The following is a 23,429-nucleotide window of genomic DNA, read 5'->3' as shown; positions in this document are numbered from 1 at the left end:
GAACGAGGTGCATTCCATAAATCAAAAGCCATCACATGGTACGCAAAGGTACCAAAGATAGTAATGAAAGTTGTTATCATCTTATCTTCTTCTACAATCGCCATCTCGTGGTATCCTCCAAAGAAATCCATAAATGAATATATTTCTCTATCCAGTAACTTGTCCAAAATCTCATCAATAAATGGAAATGGGTAGTAGTCCTTAACTATCTACTTATTTAGCTCTCTTAAGTCTAGGCAAAGCTAGATTTGATTATTTTTCTTCTTCCTAATACTATTAGGTGAACACCGTTTAGTGTGTTGGACAAGGAAGATCAAACTAGCTTGTCGCAATTTCTATAACTCCTTGAACAACCTGTCCCTCTATTTGAAAGGCATATACCTTACTTCTAATACATAGGACAACCACCTTCCTTTTGGGAAATGGTATGAAGAGCCAGGATGGGAGGAATACCTCTCAACTCATCATAACTCTAGGCACAGATGTCACGGAATTCTTGGATAAGGGACACATAGTTCTCCCTTTCTTCCACACTGAGCATGGATCCTAATTTAATTAGTCGTGGATCATTTGGCGTACCAAGATCTAGGTCAATCACATCCACATCTCTTATCCTACCTTGAGCCTTTCACCCCCCCTTATATCCCTTTTAACCTTTTCACCCCCCCTCATAACTCTTTTTTACACAACCCCCTAAGCCTTTTTTTAAAAATCCCTGGTGTCCCCATTACTTCTTTCTTTCCCCCCCCCCCCCCCCCCCCGAACCCCAAATCCAAACCATCATCATGGGCCCCGGATGTGGTCCCGTGACGAGTAGAGAGGAATAGAGTAGGGAAAAGATAAAGAAAAGAAGGAGTGGAGTGAAGGAGGAAGAGTGGGGAAAAGATAAAAGATAAATAAGGGAAGTAGAGGATAAGGAAGGGAAGTAAAAGATAAGGAAGGGAAGTAGAGAGGAGTGAAGGAGGAGGAGTAGGGAAGGAGAAGGAAAAAGTAGAGGAGGTGGAAGGAAAGAGAATAATTTTCTTCTATACCTTTTTCCCCAAGCCAAAGTTCTCCAAGGGTTCTTGTGGTTGCAAAACCACACTCACCCATAAACTTTTTGCGAAGTTTAGACCCTATAGGACCTTCTTAGGCTTTGTAAATCTTTTCCTCTCCGAAGAATCTAAGAATATAAAGGTCCTATCATTCCTTCTCGTGATCAACCATTTTAACGACATCTTGCCTCGAAAGAGAGACGGTGGAATTCCAGAAGAAAGAGTAAAAGCTACCTTCACATTCGAACTACGATGTCGCCTAAGAAAGTCCAAGGAGTAGTTGCAGGAGGTTCATCTCCCGGTATCCATGTGGATATCTCACCCCAAAACCAGGTTTTTCTTCTTGGCTTTAAGTCGGTTTTAAGTCAATCATGCAAAGAGAAATTGTTAGGAATAGGATATATCTGTCTGAGTTATTTGTAATGAAGGAGTTTAGCTTATTTGAATGAATGATAATGTATATAACATAGTTTCCTTCGAATAGCATCATGCATTATAAATTACAAGCAAGATTATTTATTTACTATAGTAGTATATTTTAGTTAAATCCTGAAGGTATAGAAATTGTATCTTGCACCATTAGTCCTATTCCTTTTTGCAACGAATCATTGTAAATGATTAAATTCATGAAAGGTTCTTTTCGTTGCTCAAATTACTAGAAAGTCATCATTGCTAATTGCACATCTTAGCAAGGGAAATGATTGTTAATTGCATGAGTTTGTATGCAAGGAAAAAAGGAAGATTAAATTGAATTGTACTGACTGAAAAATAAATTGTCACAAGGATAAGAAAACCGTGATGAGGTGATCAATATTACCTTCCAAAAGATAACCAAACCAATCTAAACTTAGAAATACCATGCCTGCAAAAATATTCCTTGGAAATAATTTAAAGACCAAAGAAACATTCATACCTTAAGCACTTGACTACTTTTCTTATTGTAGGGTCAATAAATTCATAAAGATAAAGAACTAGGGTTTGTCCCTAAGGTTCTTAAAAAGAAACCCTAGGTTCGACATACGTCAGCTTAAAGAAACCTAAACGGATTATTTCAACGTAGGACGTGCACAGCAAGTTTGAAGTCATGTAGTCTTGTGACTGGTTCACAAGACGAAAGGGTAAATAACCTCAACAAGGATGACAGATCCTTACACAAGTTATCTTGCAAAAAGGACGTATTCGTGAATATCCTTCTAAATAAGGAAAGTTATAAACCCGAAACTAAAGTATCTAATGAACTTTAGGGTTGACCTAGTTGGGTTAATAAGGTATGCCCTAATCCGGACTATAAAGGATCTCGCCAAGTTACAAGACACCTTGGGAACGAGTGCTGATACACTCAAAAGGAAAGAATAATTCCTTAGTAGTTTGCCAAACAACACGGTTGTTTACTGAAATTTTTTATGCTTGCTAGAGATTTTAGAGCACTCTTTGAATTATGAATTACAAATTAAATAAATACCTATACTTCAGGTTAAAGGACTAAAGGAAGAGGTAGTTTGAGTTACCCCCGACTGCCTGCCTAACCCTAACTAAGGGGGTTGTTGACCGCGTCGGGAACGTGGACCGAACCCGTCGCGAGAGGTCTCTCCGTTGAGCTCTACTTGGAGCAGGAGGACGCTTGGGTGCCAGGGGGGATCTGGCCGTAAATCCCTCGCCTTCCGGGTCCTACACAAGAGGTTAACGTGACTCGGGATTGGATCTCGAGGCCCGCATACTAGTTTACGGGCGGAAGCTTGGAATAGTAATCCTTGCGGATTACTGGATAGCCTTCGGGCAGATTATGGACAAGCCTACGGGCGAAACTCATTGTATTTCAAAGATAAAATGATGAAATGTTAATAAAGAACTTGCTTGATATTATTTTTCTATGTCACGTGATAAGATTACGTGAAGGAATCAATGCTTAATGGTTTAATTAAGGAAGCTGATTGTTATATGTCAAATCAATGTGTTAGATAATTACATAACTAAAAACAATCCGAGGAAAGTGCGGAGGATGGGCCATGGGTCCGTCCTACCATTGGGTGGTCCTGGTTAGCCGGGAACTTTTCTCAAAGAACAACAGGATGATCGTCAAAGAAAACGAATAACGGAAGCAATGACCTAGAGTTATGTCTTACCCGATTTACGTTGTTTTAGGGGAACGAAATGGGACTATGCCTTATGGCAGAGAGGTTGATCTTTGCATCCCTCTCGTTTCCCATTCTCCTTGAACCAAGTGCAACATGAATCTGCTTTGGACCTGGCGTTTCTGTGTAAAGTAGTTCGCTCGGGTCCGACGCTAGTTGCGTTAGTTAATGACCAGTCAGGAAAACCCTAATTCCGGTCGATCCTAAGTGGAAACGACCAGGATACTTCTGCTATGTGGCAGATACGGGAAGACCTAGATCGCAAATCCCGTAACATCCCATGGGAGTGCCGGGCGGAGCTTTCTAGACATCCTTTTCGATAGACTGCTAAGACGTGTCCTAGATGATACTAAGGGGACAAGTTACAAATATGGCTAATGCACATAGGACCAACAACATAACCCAGATTGTGGGGGAAAAGCTTAATAGCAATAAATATTCCATATGGAAGTTCCACATGGAGAACCTCTTGATAGGTAAAGGATATTGGGACTTGGTGACAAGTGTTGAAACTAAATCTAAAATTCCAAAGAGGAATCCTACATTGATTAGAGATGAGCACACCGAGCTTGGTTGAAAAGATCTCACAGGGTGCTACACTAGTAATCTTTGTGTATCTTGGATGCTATGCTAATGTAGATCATGAACTGCAAGTCACCGAGGAGATGCATGGAACATATTGATCAGGTACTATGGCACAACTACCAGTGCCAATAAGATATAATTAAAGAAAAAATTCAACAACATAGAGAGAAAAGGCAGATTTATATAGAATTGTGTCATAGAGATTAAGATTATTGCGGATCAACTAGCATCCATTGGCACATAGGTTGAGGATGAAGACGGTTGCAGTGACATTAAATAGTTTGGGATTTGAATATAAGTCATTTGATACTTCCATTTCTGTGCAGGTTGAAATGACGGATTTCAATGAGCTGCTTGCATTATTTATTCATGAAGAGGTTAAATTGGGATTGGCTACAGGCTCTAGCAGCTCCAAGAACAAGAATGTTGTCTTTTGTTCGAATCAACATGGCCGTGGCAACCATGGTAGAAGTTATGGTCTTAGAGGCAAAGGCTCATGGCACGCAAAAGTGCCCATTTGACAATCCTAATAAGAATAAGGATTGTCACTATTGTGGAAAGTACATATTGCCAAGGACTACTAGAAGAAGCAGAGCAATCCAAGAGGCAAACAACATGGACATTATGCATCATCTATTTAGGTAGAAGTTGCATCTGGGGATAGATTGTTTGTGCCATGGCATATGTGAAAGACAAGGCTCCTGAGAGTTTGGTACATTGATTTGGGGGCATCAAATCATATGACACCTCATGGTGACTTGTTTATAGATATGGTGCCTAAGAAGAATGGCTATGTATGCACAGGGGATAACATGCAACATAGCATAGAATATAAAGGCAAAGTTCCTTTGGTAATCCATAATAGCGGAAAGAAGAACTTACATTATGTACTGCATGGCCCGTCAATTACTAAAAATCTATTGTTTGTGGGTCAGATGATTGAGTAGAATTTTTAGGTGGAATTTAACAAGCATGGATGCTTTATTGAGGAGTTTGGTCATGGTTGCAAATTGGTTGCTTGCAGTCATAGGGATGGCAGGATGTTTACTCTTGATGCCACTTTGCCACAACTAAAATCAGAAATGTTTGCCCATGGCTATGGCATAGTTAGAGACTTGGAAATATGGCATAAGAGAGTGGGACATGTTAATCTTTAGCTGCTGCAAATGATGCAGAAGAAACAGTTTGTAGCGGGTTTACCCAAGTTTCAGTATATAGATATTGGCCATGTCTACGATACTTGCCAATTTGGTAAACAATCGAGGTTGCTATTTGTTAGGCATGTAGGAAATAGTACGCGACCGTTGCACTTAGTTCACTTTGATGTGTGGGGGCCAACCCATAATGCATCCATGGGAGGCTCCCGGTACTATGTGACATTTATTCATGATTACAGACACTATTCTTAGATTTATATCTCGAAAATAAAGAATGAGGTGTTTGTTATTTTTTAGCAATTTAAAAAGCAGATTGAAAAGGAAATTCGTTGTTACATCTCTTGCTTGAGATCTAACAATGGTGGGGAGTATGTGTCAAATGAGTTTGATAGTTTTTTGGTTGGAAATGGCAAACATAGGCAGCTTACATGCTACTACACTCCAGAGCAGAATGGGATAACTGAATGGAAGAACAGGGTATTGATGGAAGCTGCTCAAGCAATGATGAATGAGAAGAGTATGCCGCTCTATTATTGGACTGAGATTGTTATGATAGCCATGTATATCTTGAATAGGAGTCCCACTGCAGGTATTCATGAGATGACACCATTTGAGAAACTGTATGGCTACAAGCTTGATATCAATCACATGAAAGTATTTGGATGTCTTGCTTATGTGCACATCCCTTATGAGAAGAGAAAAAATCTAGATCCGAAAGCACATAAGTGTGTATTTATTGGTTATTCACAAGAAAAAAAGGCATATAAATGCTATGATCAATCTACTCTAGAGACATTAGTCAGCAGAGATGTTATCTTTGATGAGATAGCCTCTTGGTATGCATCATCGGCTGCAGTGCCATCGGGTATGTCTTCTACACATGTTTCTACAAGTGATTCACAACAGAGTACTGTAGTGACAAGCCCTAGTGGTATGAAAATATTTCCATGGATAGGGAGATTGTGGAACTCTGGCTCATCGTCCAGTGATACCATTATGTCAATGAGGGGGAGATATGACATGGTGGATAGCAAAGGAAAATAAAAAGTCACTGATGATACATCTAGTGTGATGACACCTGACATGATGACTTCAAGTTATGACTTAGCTGACAGTCTAAACAGTGAGCTTGTTATTCCTGATAGTGTATATGCGTGGCACTAGGTAGATTAGGTACATTCCGCCTCATGAGAGAGGGGAATTGAGTAGTGCACCACATCTTAGATACTCACAAAGAGTCAGATACCCTATGGATAGGCTAACCTAAAATGGTTTTTCTACGAAGCATTTTGCTTATATGAAAAATGTCACAAAGGTCAAAGAGCCTGCAACATTTGCTAAATCAATGATGGATAAAAATTGGTGCACATCTATGAATGAGGAGATAGATGCTTTGGTTGAAAATAGTACTTGGGATATTGTGCCATTTCCATAAGGAAAGAAGACCATTGGCTGCAAATGGGTCTACAAGATTAAATGCAAGTTGGATGGCAGTGTAGAGAGGTACAAAGCTAGGCTGGTTGCTAAAGGATACGCTCAGTAGTATGGGTTAGACTATGAGGAAACATTTAGCCATGTTGCTAGGATGGCAAGCATATAAACATTAATCTTATTGGCTATTGCTAAAGGATCGAAATTGTAGTAGATGGACGTGAAGAACACATTTCTCAATTGTGATTTAGCAAAGGATGTTCATATGGATCAGCATGAAGGGTATGTATACCCTAATTTTTGGTAATATGTATGCAAGCTGAAAAAGGCACTGATTGGCTGAAGTAGGCTCCAAGAGCCTAGCATGCAAGGATCACTAGTTACTTGCTGAGTTTGGGATTTTCTATTGGCAGGGCTAATCATAGTTTATTTATGAAAAAGACAGGTTTGGTAGTGCTAGTCATCTATGTTGATGATTTGATAATCACAAGTGATGATGACTTGGTAATATAGCATGTTATGGAGATGCTGAAATCTAAATTTGACATGAGAGACTTAGGTGAACTGAAATATTTCTTGGGTATTTGAGGTGATCAAGGCTGAAAATGGTTTATGGCTGATATAGAAACACTATGCTATGGAAATCCTAAACAAATATGGTACGGTTGAATGTAAACCATGGGATACACCTCTTGATCAAAATGTCAAGTTGGACATTAGCACTAGAGCTAATATTAATGATGTGACTATGTATAGGAAGATGGTTGGAAGCTTGATATACTTAACTATCACAAGGCCTAATTTGAGTTATGTTGTTGGGCTCATAAGTTAGTTCATGCAGAAGCTCAAGAAGCCACACTTGGATATGCTATTAGACGGATTATGCAGTATGTAAAGTCCACTATAGATCATGGGTTGTTCTATGACAAGGATGAGATCCTTAAGCTCATTGGTTACACAAATGTGGATTGGGTAGGATGCTCATATGATGGTAGATCTACAAGTGGTTATGCTTTTGGATTTTGAAGTGGAATGATCAGCTAGAACGCCAAGAAGCAACCTACGGTTGCATTGTCTAGTAGTGAGGGTGAGTACCAGGGTGCTGCATTGCTAGCATGTGAGATTGCATGGTTTTTCAAGCTTATGGATGATTTGGACATACATGTGAATGCTCTAATGACCTTGCTATGCAAAAATCTCAGTAGTGTACTCTTGGCAACGAATCCAGTATACCATGCCAGGACTAAACACATTGAGGTACACTATCATTTTATCATAGAGATGGTTATTTACGAAAAATAAATCTTATGTATGTGAATATTGATGAAAAGGTTGTAGATATATTTTCCAAGTCTTTGGGTAAAGAAAAGCTCAGTGTTTTTAGATAGCTTCTTGGTGTCCAGATATTGTCTTGAGCTTGAGGGGGAGTGTTAAGACTTCTAGCTCAGCTCTACTATCTTTAGATTATGTGTACCCAGCATTTAGCTTGTTCAGTTGTACTACATGCTGACATTAAATAAGTTGTTGTGTACTTGATGTGAATATTCTTACATATCTTAGAGTGTTATATTCACTTTAATTATATGGATTATTATAACATGTCCATTAGTATCATCCTGGACATGTCTTAGTAGTCCATCGGAAAGGATGTCTAGAAAGCTCCGGCCGATACTCCCATGGAATGCTACAGGGTTTGCGATCTAGGGCTTTCCACGTCTCCCACATACCGGAAGTATTCTGGCCATTCCCACTTAGGATCGACCGAAATTAGGGTTTTCCTGATTGGTCATTTCCTAACAACAACTAGCGTCGGACCGAAGCGAACTACTTTATGCAAAAACGCCACGTCCGAAGTGGATTCACGCTGCACTTGGTTCAAGGAGAATGGGAAACGAGAGGTATGAAAAGCTCAACCTCTCTGCCATAAGGCATAGTTCCAATTTCGTTCCCCTAAAACAACGTAAATCGGGTAAGACATAACTCTAGGTCATCGCTTTCGTTGTTCATGTCCTTTGACGATCATCCCGCTGTTCTTCGAGATTTGAGAAAAGTTCCCGGCCAACCGGGACCACCCAACCGTAGGACGGACCCATGGCCCATCCTCCGCACTTTCCTCGGCTTGTTTTAGTTAGGTATCTAACACATTAGTTGGACATGTAACAATCAGTTTCTTTAATTAAACCATTAAGCACTGGTTCCTTCACGTAATCTTATCACGTGACATAGAAAAACAATATCAAACAAGTTCTTTATTAACATATCATCATATTTATCTTTCAAATACAAGGAGTTTCGCCCGTAGGCTTGTCCATAATCCGCCCGAAGGCTATCCAGTAATCCACAGGGATCACTATTCCAAGCTTCTACCCGTAGACTAGTATGCGGGCCTCGAGATCCAATCCCCAATCACGTTAGCCCCTTGTGCAGAACCTGGAAGGCAAGGGATTTACGGCTAGAGCCCCCTGGCACCCAAGCGTCCTCCTGCTTCAAGTAGAGCTCAATGGAGAGACCTCTAGCGGCGGGTTCGGTCCACATTCCCGGCGCGGTCAACAACCCCCTTGGTTAGGGTCAGGCAGGCAGTGGGGGGTAACTGAAGGTGCCTCTCCCTTCAGGCCTTGAACCTGAAGTATAGATATTCATTTAATTTGTAATTCATAAATCAAATAGTACTCTAAAATCTCTAGCAAGCACAAACATTTCCATTAACCGATCTTGTTGTTGGCAAACTGCTAAGGAAGGAATCTCTCCTTTTGAATGCATCTAGCACTTGATCCGGGGTACCTTGCAACTTGGCAAGATCCTTTATATTCTGGGTTAGGGTGTACCCTATTAACCCAACTTGGTCAACCCTAAAGTTCATTGGATACTTTAGTTTCTGGTTTTTAACCTTCCTTACTTAGAAGGATATCAAAGAATACATCCTTTTGCAAGATAACTTGCGTAAGGATCCGCCATCCTTGTTGAGGGTATTTAACCTTTATTCTTGTGAATCAATCACAAGACCATATCACTCTGTACTTGCTGTGCAAGTCCTGCATCGTAATATGCAATGTAACAATCCATTTCAGTTCCTTTAAACTGACGTTTGTCAGACCTAGGGTCTCCTTTTTTTTACTTTCTTTAAGAACCTCAGGGACAAACCCTAGTTCTTTTACGTTAACGGTTTATTGACCCTACAATCAGGGAAGGTGGGCAAGTATTTAAGGTATAAACGTTTCTTGGATTTTTAAATCATTCCCAATGCATATTTCACAGCATAGGTATTTCTAAGTTTATATTAATTCGGTTAACTTTTAGAAGGTAATATCAAGATCACCTCGGCACGATTTGTTATCTATGTGACAATTGATTTTTCAGTCCTAAACTTTATTGCTTTGAGGGAATGTGTAATGCTATTTGAAGGAAAACTATGTTTTATACATTATCCATTTTGCATGTTCAATTAAACTAAATTCCTTTATCGTAAATAACTAGGACAAAAATATATCTTGTCCCTAACAATTCATCTTGCATGATTGAATTAAAACCGATATAAAACCAAGAAGGAAAAACTTGGTTTTGGGGTGAGATATCCACATGGATACCGGGAGATGACCCTCCCGCAGCTACTCCTTGGACTTTCTTAGGCGGCATCGCAGTTGTAATCCTTCGAACGTGGAAGCGGATTTACACTCCTTTTCGGAATTCACCGTCGCTTCAATATTCCTCTTCTCTCTTTCGAGTCTAGGAATCATTAAGGGATTGACCACGAGAAAGGGTTAACAAGACCTTTAAGGTCTTAGCTTCTTCAGAGAGGGAAAGGTTTATAAAGCCTAAAAGAAAAAGGCCCTATAGGGATTCATACGCGGTGAAAATGGTGTGTGTGAGTGTGGTTTCAAAAAACATATGAAGGGCCTTGGGAGATCTTTGGGCTTGGGGGTAAAAGGTATAGGAAGGGGGATTTTTTTGGAGAGGTTTTGGGACACGGAGTAGTAAAAGCTTTAGGGATTTTAACCTGGGTTGAAGGGGAAAGGTGAAGGGTAAAGGCTTATAGCACAGGGAAGGAAAAGGGTGTGTAAGAAGGGAACACGAGGGAGGATGGAAGGCCCTTAAAAAAAAAGGTTAAAACCGGGAGGGGGAAAATTTGAAGGCCAACACAAGGGGGTAGAAGGCTTTAAGGGCCTCCACGGGAAGGGGAGCTTAAGGGTTAAAAAAAACTGCGAGGGGGGGGGGGGGGGGTAGTGTAAAAAGGGATATGAGGGGGGTGAAAGGGGGCTTAAAGAGCTCCTTAGAAGCTTCTAAGAAGCTTCTAAGGCTTATGGGCTGCAGCACGTGGCAATCTGGAGCTTGATGATGGCGGTCAACACTCACCATAGCACGCGGCATTTGGACTCGGCGGTAGATATCGCGACACAGCTCCCTTCTCCTTCCCTCCACACGACGCAGCAGCACCATTCACTCTCTCCCTTCCTCCACACAATGGACCTCCCACAGTAGCCGTTATAGCCTTCTTCTCTCCCTCACGGTCTATCAGCCTCACGACCTCCTCACGGTGAAACCCGATTATCACAGCCTTCCTCCTACCTTCACAGTCCCCATAGCCCTGGTTTTATAGGGAGAGGGAGAGGTACCTCCCCTCCCCCACGCGGTGTGAATGCATGGCCGCAAGCTCCAGTGAGGAGCTTGCTAGCTCCTCTATCCCCTTCCCTCTTTCTAGCACGACGCGCCGCTGAGAAAGGGAAAAAAATAATAATAATAATATCTGAAATATTACAATTATGGAATATAAAGAAATCAAGGAGGTGAGCATACGACTCCTCTCTGTTGCTCCAACCCTTCTCTCTATCTCTCTCTTTTAACACAGACCATTTTCTCTTTTGGTCTTTGAATTGACTTTGATACTTCCTTCTTAGCTTTTTCCTTTCTCCTTGATAATTCCTTATCCTTCTTAGTGTCAGCTTTACTTTCTATGGGTTTTAAAGGTCCCCCTTCCATATCGAGGTTTAGGACTTAGATCCCTCTGTCATCTTGCTTAGAGTTTCCATTGAAAGGTTTCACATTATATTTATTGCCTTCTCTACCCTTTTGACCTCTCGTAATGGCCCTTAGGTTAGAAGCTTCAGTGCCATTAACCCATACAACCTCAATGAGTCTGATTGCATTGCCACTAGGCAACTCCTCTACAGTAGCCTTACCCCTTTGAAGTATTTGTTTTTCTCCCTCATCTCGTTGAAGATTGTTCCCTTGCACATGATGGTAAACAAGACCTGGCTATCTACTACCTTGTTGGAGAGAGCTAATCTTACTCCAACAGGTGGTAGCCAAATGACTGGACTTCCCACAAATATCACATTTAACATTTGGGCAATTTCTAGGGTAGTACTAGTCGTCACACCATTTAGAACTAAATCTTGAGGGTGCACCCTTTGTAGGACATCTACGTACTATTAGATTTTGTTGGATTTTAAGGAAATTGACATCAATAGCTATTTGCCAATATTGTTCGGAAATCATGTCAGTGTAATGCTTCATCATATCCTTAACTTTACTAAGGACATTTGATGCACTTGGCTCATAGCCATGATCATCTATTGGTCGATTCCATTGGCCTAACAATTTTATTGGGCATTTGTTGTTGACTCACATGAACAACGTTAGGGTTCAATGCTTGACCTCCAACATTTGGTGGAGCCATCTGACTAGCCATAGGCATAGTTACACTGGTAGGAGTTGGCAATAAAGGAACATTTTAGGCCTTGCTTTCTCTCACATTTAGGTTAGTCATACCTATCCCTTGACTTCGATTGCCATTGGTCAATGCCAAATAATTTTTTGAAACTAGACCCATATTAAGATTGGTTTGAGAGGCGTAGGCCGCTTATAGTCAGGATTTTACCTCTTGTGCTTATCAAATGGCACTATCTAAATTCCGAAATGTGACTTACTCAACTACACGTGAATGTAGAAATCAAAACAATGCAAAAAATATTGCAATTGGGCGGCTATTGGGATAGGGATAGAGGCTTGCAATTTATGAAATATCTCGTTTAACTTCTTGGCATATGCTCAAATATCCTCATGTGGCTCTTGATGTGTCACATTTAGTACATGTAGCTAATATTGACCACCCCTTTCAGAGGAAAAATCCATTTGAAAAGGTTCAAAAAATAAATTAATAGTGGTTATGGTTTGGGCCTCTAGGTCGTGATACCTTATGGCAGCTCTTCCTTTGAGAGTCATGTTAAAGAACATCATTAGATATCCTTCATCCTGGATATGATAGTTGAATATCAACTTTTGAAACTCTCTAATGTGAAGCTTTGCATCTTCCTCCACTAACCCATTAAAGATGGGTAGGGGGAAACCTAAAGCCGACAAATCCACCGTTCTTGTAGGTATAGAAATAGGTTGTGCCACCATGGTAGCAACTGGATTCGCTACAGGCGTTTGAACAACTAAGACTATCCACTAGAAGTGGAGGGACTGATTAGGGGGGGAGAAGAACTAGAGTTTCCTCCCCGTAATGAACTATGTGCTAAGATAGGGTTATTAAGATCCTGCCCTTGCAAAGATATTGGGCAACTCCTTTGTGGAGAGAATATTTTGTTTAACTCAGTCCTCTGTCTAGTTGGTTCATTCCTTTCTTGCTTTTGGAGCTCCACTTGATGGTCTTGTGAGCTTAGCTCACTAATCTTTGGCATACACTAAAGAATGGGTTCCAATTAAATGGGCACAACACTAGCTATAGGCACTATTCATGCCTCTATAACACTCACAAGACAATCCCACACGGCCTCGCAGCTAGGAGTGCCCAAGGGGCACACTACCCTAATCACTACTAGAGATATTGGGTTTGTAATGAAACATAGTTCAATGATTTCCCTTCCCTACTCCTTAGAGGGAGATTCCATACATCTTGGTATATGTATACCACGTAACACAAACATAAAGGAGGCACCCCTCCTGGCTAAATACCATGGCCCCACTGTAGCTCTCCTACACCACGAGGATTGGCCCCTCGATGCCCTGCTCTAACATAGAGTATATATAAACAATATTCACTCTTATATATTCTAAATGATCTAAGAGATTTGATCTTTCCTTACCAAGTTTGCCCCAAGAAACTGTTCATCTACCCTACAACTCGGGTTTCCTTTCACACTCCACATAGGTCAATGTTTGGAAAGAAATTGCAATGCATCCAGGTTTGATACCATGTTATGCTCAATGCAAGTGTAGATTACCATTGTGCTCAAGCATTTTATCATCAGAAACCAGCTAGGTGAACTGCAAAAACAACTCTTCAATGATTTTCCAAATAATCATATGTGTGGCATTGATAGAGACTAGCTCCGAATTCTTTGTGCTACTAGTCTCCTTGAGTCAAATGATAGTTCTTCCTATATGTTATGCATAGACCAATACATCATGACTTGCATCATTTTCAGTAACTAACTACTATCACAAACCCTTTTTCCTCCTACCGTTTAGATGTTGCATTTGTTTGCAGGTGTAAGGTTCATTTTTATGTAATTTTTCATGTAAAAATCAAAATAACCATACTATAACATAGAAACAAGGCTTGAATGAGGCTTGAACCTCATGCTCTAGCCTTATTATATGTTCACAAACATAAAGTGTATTTTTCTCTAATTTCTTAGGTGCAAAACTAAAATTTCCCTACTTTTTTTCATTTATTTATTTATAAACATGTGATATTTTTTTATTTATGTGTCTTCACTAATTATATTGATAGAACATTGTTTTCTCTCATTTTTTATCCCATATGCATTCCATTTTCCGACTTGAAGCTGAAGAAATTCTCATTTTCCTTCATTTAAGATACATTTTGGGTTTTAAATTATTACAAATTTTCTTTCCATGTGCACATCATTAAAGCCATCAAACATCAAAACAATGCAATTTTCTTTGTTAAAATTAAGCATGCCACTTATTTACATGTTACGTGTTTTTATGAAATGGTTTCATGCATCCTTCATCGCATCATCTTCTCCATTTTCTGCATGTGATCAGCCCCTTAGAGAAGAGACAAGGAGAAGAGAGAAATACTAATTTCTCATCTCTGCATTTGCGCAGTCATTATGCAAGGCAAAGGCAGCAATTGAGAGCAAAAAAGTGGAGGAATGGTCTGATGATCTCTATTGCATAGGTTGTTTATAGCCCTCCATCAAAATCTTCGTCAAATGGAGGGGGATCGCATGTTTTGCCTGGCAGCATTTTGAAACGGTGCCCCCCCCCCCCCCAACAATGCCTAAGCCCCAAAGTGTTTTAACTTTGGCCCTTTTGATGTTGTCCTGTCTGCCTTCCTGTCTTTCGACTTCTCGACTTCCCTTTCGACTTCTGAAAATTTCTACCTATCCGACTCAAGGTCACCCATTGCTGGCCACTTGCTTAGGCTCGATCGGGAGTCTGAAAAATATATGAAAAATCCACGAGTACTCTCCAAAACCGCTTTGAAATCTCGTCTTCTGCGCCTCATAAAAATTTCCAAATCAGTCTTTGCTGCTTAAGACAAGGTCCGATTCCACCTTAAATTTTATCATCTTCATGTCTTTCCCATAATTTACTGGGCTTTAAATTTGGCTCTCAACTTCACATAAGAATGTTATGTCCACCAAATTCCAAGGAGATGTGTAGATTGGAATGATAAGCCAACAATTGCAATTGTAGGACAAGGTTGAGTGGTTTGCAAGACCCGATCATGAAAAGGGAAAGCTACACAACCACTAAGAAAGAGCCATGTTGTGCTGTTGAGTTCAAATAACATAAGTACATATTGGGGATGGCAATAGAAGTAGATATGTTGGCATCAAGATGGAAAAGTGTGTAGAACTTATTGACACATAACACTCTTCTCTTACTTTGGAGACTCGGATTAAAATATGAATTTGACATTATTGAAGGGATTGAGCATGCAATGGATTACACTACCAATTTATGTGCATGTGTGAAGAGTAGAGAATAGAGGACACTTTCAAGATAGACATTAAAATACAAATATAACATAATTAAATAGATTGGACATGCAGTGGATTATATTATCTATCTTATGTGCATTTGAAGAGTAGGAATGTAGAAAATTTGAAATGTTTTGAGATTCCTATGTGTTAGATGGATTGATGTTTTGTGTGAGTTGTAGTTCTTAACCCATGCATACATGAAATTTATATAGTTTAGGGGAGTCCATGGGATGATTTCAAGAAAGCCCTCAAAGATAAATAAGTTATAAAAGATGTAGGGATATTCACAAAGGAAAACTTCTTGGAGTGGATTGTCAATCCCAACAAAGGGTTAGCTATGACAAATTTTTTTCATCCCTTTGATTAAAAATATGATGCATTGTAGTTGAACCTTGAATTTCTTTTGGAGAATAAAACCATCGAGCAATGAGTAAAGCTAGATAAGATAGATGTAAAATATGTTGTGTCGATGATGGTGAAGAAACGAAGTGAAGGACAAAGGTGCAAGTTCGTGATTTTCTTTCATCTATAAGTAAGAAAACTAAGAAAATATAATAATTGAGCACTCCTATGACTCCAATAAAGGATGATGTAAGGGACTCGGGGGGGTCACTCATAAATATATGTATATATAACATGAGTTCAAAATAAGGGGTTTTTAAAACACCATTTTTATACATTTTTTACATACAGAAGGGTGTCATATAAAGGGGTTACTTACAGATTGAATAGAAAAGGGTTGTGTTTTATTCAAGAAAAATTCACATATTAAGATATTTATAAATAGGCCATGAACGCATGTTATATAGAGGATATATATATAGTGAACCCCCTGAGGTAAGGGACAAGTTACAAAAGGCCATGAACACACGTCATATAGAGGATATATATATAGTGAACCCCCTGAGGTAAGGGACAAGTTACAAAAGGCCATGAACGCACGTTATATAGAGGATATATATATAGTGAACCCCCTCAGGTAAGGGACAAGTTACAAAAGGCATGGTAGCTAAAAATGAAATTGGAAGAAAAAGAGAAGTCTACAAGACCAAAGTTTTAGAATTGTGAATGCTTAATCTTTAATCCTATCATCATTTTTAGCTACCCATTCTTTCGCCTTTCCTTTCATTTTCTCCAATCAATGGTTCTGGTATTTTGCAAGGGTAGTGATTACTTGATCTTTCTCTCACGATAATATACTCATTTGTTCATTGTCTTGGTTCTGGTGCTCTACACGTTGTTTCACCCATTCCTAATTGGAGAGTGTTGGCTATAACTTGTTTTGAAGCTCGGACATCTTTCTCCTTGACTCTTGCTCACTTTGTGTGTTGCTTAAAGCTATTTACCTCTTTCTCCCAAGGTGTCTCCCTAAGATGTGCAAGCACATTTTGTCTCTAGAGCAATGTGGCTCTTTCTTTACTCATCATACAGGTCTCAGAGGCTTTCTTCACCATGCCTTTCCTTTAAGGCCTCTTTTAATGCACTCACTTTCCTAGTTATTATGGTCATCTGCCTCATTTTTTCTAGCCAGTATTTTGCAAAGACATTCCTTTCTTTGTTTAGCTTGGAAAGTGCGGCCTTCCTTTCTTCATTCATCTTGTCATATTGACTCTGAAGTTTTTTCACCAGCTCATCATACTCTTCTATGTTGCGTATTGCTAAGGGCATTGAATCAATAGATACTTCAAGTTGGGATACCTTTGATCCTTTAGCGTGACTCTGCATCAGCTTCTTGTTATTGGCCTTTTGGTTCATGCAAGTGGAGCTCCTTCACTTGGTGTAGGTGCAAGATCTTACACCTAGATGACTTTCCCTTGCCCTTACCCTTACACTTAGTTGAGGATTTTTGTGGAGGGGAGTCGGGATTGACTAGTTTGATTGCCCTATCCAAAATCAACTCAATATATCCCTCCCTTATCCACCACATATGTATGAATTGGGGTAATTTTGACACTAAGATAAAAAATATAATAAGTTGGAAAACTCAAAGACAAGTTTCTCAAATAATAAACAATGTGAAAAATACTTACATTATCTGCATCTATCTTCAGTATCTTTGAATCTATTGTCATGCAAGCATTTGAAATCACTTTTCATCCACAAGAATGCATTTGCTTGATGATGAGATACCTCTCCTATCAATGTGCATATTGATAGTGATAGACAAGTGCTCTCAGAAAATTAACATGATACATGCGATAGACATTGATACCAAAGGTGAGAGCAAGCCTGCAAATTGAGATCAGTGCTATTGCAAAATAAACAAGTTAACAACTCCATGTTTTCGGAAGGCGTGATCCACACAAAGATTGCTATTTTCATCTATGTATATATGCTTCTATAACATGACAATATAATATGTGATCTCTTCTCACAAGTTCTATGTTGATTGCAAGAGTTCAATCATCCATCACTCACAGATGGACATTCGATCAATGCCATGCATGTAGTCGATTGTTGTTTCGGGTCATTGTAGCTATTAATCTTTGCTTCATTTGACTTTATCATTGTTGTTATTTGAAAATATCTTCACCAATGTAGAGACTTACTAGGAGAAGTAGCAAAAGCTCCAAGAAGGTAAGAAAGTGAATGAGTGACCATGCACGGTAGCCACTGTGGTGCCAAAGTTGTGCTTTCAGTAGCAGATATAAAACAACTTGTTGTTGTACACATAGACGAGATAAGACCTTGCTCTCTTGTTGGTGCTTTTTCCTTTGTAACCTCTGCTAGACCCCACCTCTCCTGCCATATGTCTCTTGTCTCTACATGCTAGACTTCTATTGCTTCCATTGGGCCTTGTGTCTTCCACCACATGCTCCCCCAACATTTTCTTGAGTAGTCCCCTTGTTTACCTGTGCAGCTCCCATTCACCAGAGAGAGAGAGAGAGAGAGAGAGAGAGAGAGAGGTGTGCGAACTGAAGCCTGGACTAATGCACACCTTTACATTGAATTCTATAAAGTTTTTATTCAATTTTTACATATATATGACATGTACATATAAAGTGAGTTGCTAAACATTTAGTTTTTAAATAGGTAAATATATGCTACTTTCTTGTTCTTGTCCTACACTAAATTGAGGCTACTTTATATGCATTGCATAGTAGCCAAAAAGATTGGCAAAATGGAGCTATTTGAGTTGACCTTATGGATAGATTGTTGATACATTTGCAATACTCAAGATTTTTAGTGTGACATACTTTTGACATACAAGATAGCTTGATGAGCATGATTATTTTATATCATCCCATCATGGTTTGGTAGTTTGCATGTAATTAAAGGTTATGCAATTTCAAGGAAGACACCTAGAGGAAAAAGGTCAAATTTGCCACATAGCCTAGCCCCTGCTCATGAATGGGATGCTTCTTAGTGTACTCTCTTTATAATTTAAAAAAAGAGAAAATAGAAAAGAAAATAGAAAAAAGAAAAATAAAAGAAAAATAAAGGGACAAAAAGGCAAGAAGTGGAAAGAAAAGAAACACAATGAAATCAACCCATCTGTACTCTACAAGTGTCACAAGCATTGCACCTAGGGACATCCATAGCCCCTCCCCCATATCAAAACTTAGGATACATCAAGGGAATAACATGATTGATAGACCTATCTCCCTAAGTCACACACAACATCTCCATTTATACAAACTAGGTCCTCAAGTGTGGGACAACACCTTAGGTTTCAACACATCTCCCAGTTCCACTATCACTTGCATAGCGCACTACATAGTAAGGTAGACACAACCCCTTACAAAGTGAAATCTTTCTCTTTTCAAGAACATTGTATGATGCTCTGGAAAACCAACACCTATAGAGGCCTTCTTTGATCAATCATCTATATTTTCCATCGACAACCTCCCAAACTCACTTCACAGAGCATGCCCAATGTGATCCATCAACCCAACAACCCCAACTACCATTTCTCATCAACCCTCTACAAACTCAACCATTTGATGGTGTTGTGGGACTAGCACCCAACTAGGAGGGGACTAGGAGGGGGATAAATATTACACCCTCAGAAGACCAAGATGAAAAAGCTAAAAAAATAGAAAATGAAGGAGAGTCCCAAGGCAGGAGAAAATGAATGAGAAAGACACACTCAGAGAAAGAGTATGAAGATATGAGGTGCAGGACGGAAGCGCACAATAATAATTGCACCGTGATATACTGGCAAGAAAAGCATTGGGTGCATTGCAATTCATTTTGTAAAAGAGTACTATGCTCTCTTCCATGCAAATTATAAAGAATGAGAGTTGCAGATTGAGGCCTATGCTAATAGGAAAGAGAAAAAAATGGAATAGAGAAATGAACAAAGCTTGGAACAAGAAGGAGATAGTTTCCCAAGGAAGGGCTAATGGCATATATATAAGTCAAGAAATGAATAAAGAAGCTCATTCTTGTGTGAGTCCAAACTTGCTCTCTTTTTCCTTCTTTCTCTTACTTCTTTCTTGTGCATGAGAGAGGGACAGGGGAAGTGTGAGAGAGGGAGAGAGTGTATGTGAGGAAATGAGGGACCATGGACAAGCTCTTGTTTTCCTCTCTTCATCATCTTCTTATTCTCTTTTTCCTTCTTGCATACATGGCTACCTATGGAGGTTGAAACTTGGGGCTTGGAGATGGAGCTTGCTTTAGGTTGCATCTTCAATCATGGAGCCATTGACAAATTCATGGGAGGAGAAAGTTGATCAAATTCGAAGGTAAGCTCATTACATTAGTGTGTGGAAGAGTGTGCACAACTATGTGAGAGGTAGTCATAGCTCTCGGCTTGAAATGCTTGAAATAATAAGCGATTTGTGGGTCTTGTTGGTTTGCTTACACTGTCAAAAAGGATACATGATGGTCAATTGTATGAAACCGGAAATAATAGATAGTGGTTAGGGCTTGGATAATGAAGGAGCGGAGGTGTATATAACTAGTAGGTGAAGCTATGCCTTCAATATCTAAGGCAATCAAAGCATCAAAGAAAGAAAAACAGACTCCTAGAAATGATGTCTCTTCTCCTAAAATAAAAGTCCTTAAAAAAAGAAGGAGCTTTGCTTCATTGCTTGTAAGCCCTTGCATATGTAAGTTTTGGAGATAGTTGAAAAAAATTTACCACAAAATTTGTACATGTATTTTATATTGATAGTAAAGAGATATTTTGTTTAATATCTTTGCATTGTATATTCTTCTCTTTCCTTGTTAATATCTTGATATCTGTAAAAAATATGTTACAAATTTTTATTAATCATAAAGTGGAATCAAATATACACATAAGTGGATATAATGTGATATAAAACTTTTTTGTTTATTATTAATTTGGAACAAAAATGAGCATGGTAGTTCAATATTATCATTTTGTAAATCCATCCTCACCTGATGTAGTGTACATGATGATCTAACCTTTAGGATTGTAATAATGTCCACGTTGAGCCAAACATCAAGATCCACTATAGGATCTTTGCTAAAATTATCAAGATTTTGATCTAAAGCAACCAAACAACCACCAATATAATGCCATCTACTATAATAAAATCTAACAATAAATTTTGAGTAGCAACCATATATTTACAAGCTATAAAGTCTTGATCTATATTCTTACATATAAATTTTCATTCTATCCCAGTGTCCCTTCCCTCATCAACAAATTGCATGACATGATCATACGTTAGTCTCTTCACTGAAAGCATGGCCTTTGATCTTTTTATCTCAGCATTAGAAAAGAAATCAATAAATATATTAATAGGTATAAACAAAGTAACTTTTCTTAGCCTACTTAAGATAGGTTTTAATGCTCTTTGTATCTTAAAAGATATTTTACATCTATATCCCTAAATAGTATTTGGACTTGGAAAAGGCTACTCAAAGCTTTAAAAATATGGTAAAGAAAGGGCGTATATTCATCCTCATTGACTACACTATATGGGGAGAATATAATAATGGTCATAAAAGAATAATATATTCTTTGCAAGCTCTGTCTTCTTTCCACCTTTGTACATTTCTTCTCCAATCAAACCATGCATAACATCAACAATAGACTAGACCGGTTTCCATTTCTCAAGATTAGAGGGGTAGATATCTACAAGATAAATAAATAATTTAATGGAAAATCTTAAACCATGTTCAAGAAAAGAAAGACTTTTATTATGAACAAAAACACTCTAAAAAATGTACTTGTAAAAAATGATTAAGTTGCTAACTAGTTGAGATTTTGGAAAAATGAAACCACCAAATTTGGTTGCTTATATGTGATTAAAAAGAGAATATTTAATTCATTAAAGAGGTCAGCCATTAATTATCCCTTATCTTTAATTTATATCATGGTCACCTTTTTGGTAGTTTTTGTCTTGAAACTTGGGAGGATTTGTATTTTCAAGATATATCCACAAAAATCACGTTTGTCTACTCCTGTGTCTTCATTTCACACACCAACAACTCTTTTGCCATTCTTTTTCACCACTCTTCTTTGTGCTCACTTTCTTATCACTATGAGATTCATTTGTTGTTGATCTCCTAAAATGTTTAGCAATACCTCTGTAAGTAATATAGATGTAAGCACATGCAAGTACAAACTTACCATCCAACTAGATCCAATTTGTTCATCTTAGAGAAGTATACATCTTCGAGTACTAATAGATGAGATGGAGGCTAACAGATTGCAAACTCAAGGAAATAAACATATCGATTTGTGAGTGGATGAAAATATTTATCCCAAGGATCCTTCCATAACTAAACCTCCTAATTTTTAAAATATTCATGACTATGTGAGATATGTTGGGGAAGGTTATAATAGGGTGCTTGGCTATTGTATAAGGTTATACTCAGCATCTTACACATCCATGACTCAAATAAAGGAGATGAAAAAAACATTATTACTTGCATAGACAAGCATTTCTAAGCTTACAAATAAGATTGACATTCTAGAAAATGCTAATAAGTCATTCCAAGACAAGCTAACACACTTAAAGAAAACTCTAATAGGATTCAGACAATCAAAGAGACCATTAAGAAATATAACTAGCTTGTGTGTGAGAGTAAAGAAAAGAAGATTGAATCTTACAAATAAATATGTCTCTAACATATTGGGAATTAATATTTGAGAGAGTGAGGAGAGAATTAATCTTTCAAAAGAGACCATGAATAAGAATGATTTTTTGAGGATTCATAAGTCACCTCAGAACATGGATTTGAGATGCACAAATCTCAAAGAATTGGTAAAGGACATAAGGATGCAGTAAAACCAAAAGAAATTGTAGAGACATGTGATACTATGGGTGTTAGTTAAAAACATTATTGTGTTATCTCTGGGTTATGGTTTTAAGATCTTAAATGTAATAGAATAACGACATTTGGGTTTCCTTGAGGCCTTGCAATATCGATTACAACGATTGCCATGAATCGTAAGATTCCACATATTTTTAGGGAGGAATACATTCATATTGAAGCATCTATGCCATAAGAAATACAAAAATAAGATTAGTTTTGTAACAATATATGGATTGATCTAAGAAGAGTGCAGATTACAATCGTTCACATGTATAAACTCACATTAGAGGAATGTCATGTTTTTTTGAAGTTTTCCTTGAAGTTAAACAAAGCACAAATTCAAGAGGGACAAAATATGGAAAGATTCAACATTTTTTCATGAACAGGGTATTTGACTACATCAATGGTGGGGGCTAAGCACCACTACATAAGTTATGGTCTAAGATGGAGATTTGGTGGGTTGGTATAGCTTAGGTACTAATTGAGAATCATCAAACACTAAAATTATTGTTCATTTATATAGGTATTTCAAATATTATTAAACCTCAAAGTGAAGAAAAAATGTTAGTGGTTGATGGAGTTGGTAATTTTAATGTGGAATGGCACATGAGTGCAAACTTAAAAACTATCAAATGTATGCTTGGAATATATAATGGGGAAAATGTAAAATATCTTTGTATTTATTGCATGGAAAGTGTTGGGTCTAAAGATTGGAGCAACTTGTGCCTTGCAAGAAGAGCCCCAACTAAAGATTACGTAGATCTTAGTAAATATAAAAATAAGGAAGATATATGGGATCTCATTCTTTCAATTTCTCTTATAAATGTTCATATATGTACTTTGCATATAGTGATTAGAATAATTGACAAGATTCTTAGGTTGCATCTCGACTAT

The sequence above is a fragment of the Lygodium microphyllum genome, chromosome 7, assembly GCF_053477565.2.
Source record: "Lygodium microphyllum isolate KBCC chromosome 7, Lygodium_microphyllum_v1.1.10, whole genome shotgun sequence".
Taxonomy (NCBI): Eukaryota; Viridiplantae; Streptophyta; class Polypodiopsida; order Schizaeales; family Lygodiaceae; genus Lygodium; species Lygodium microphyllum.
The sequence above is the reverse complement of the archived record's forward strand: the minus strand, read 5'-3'. Positions refer to the sequence as shown.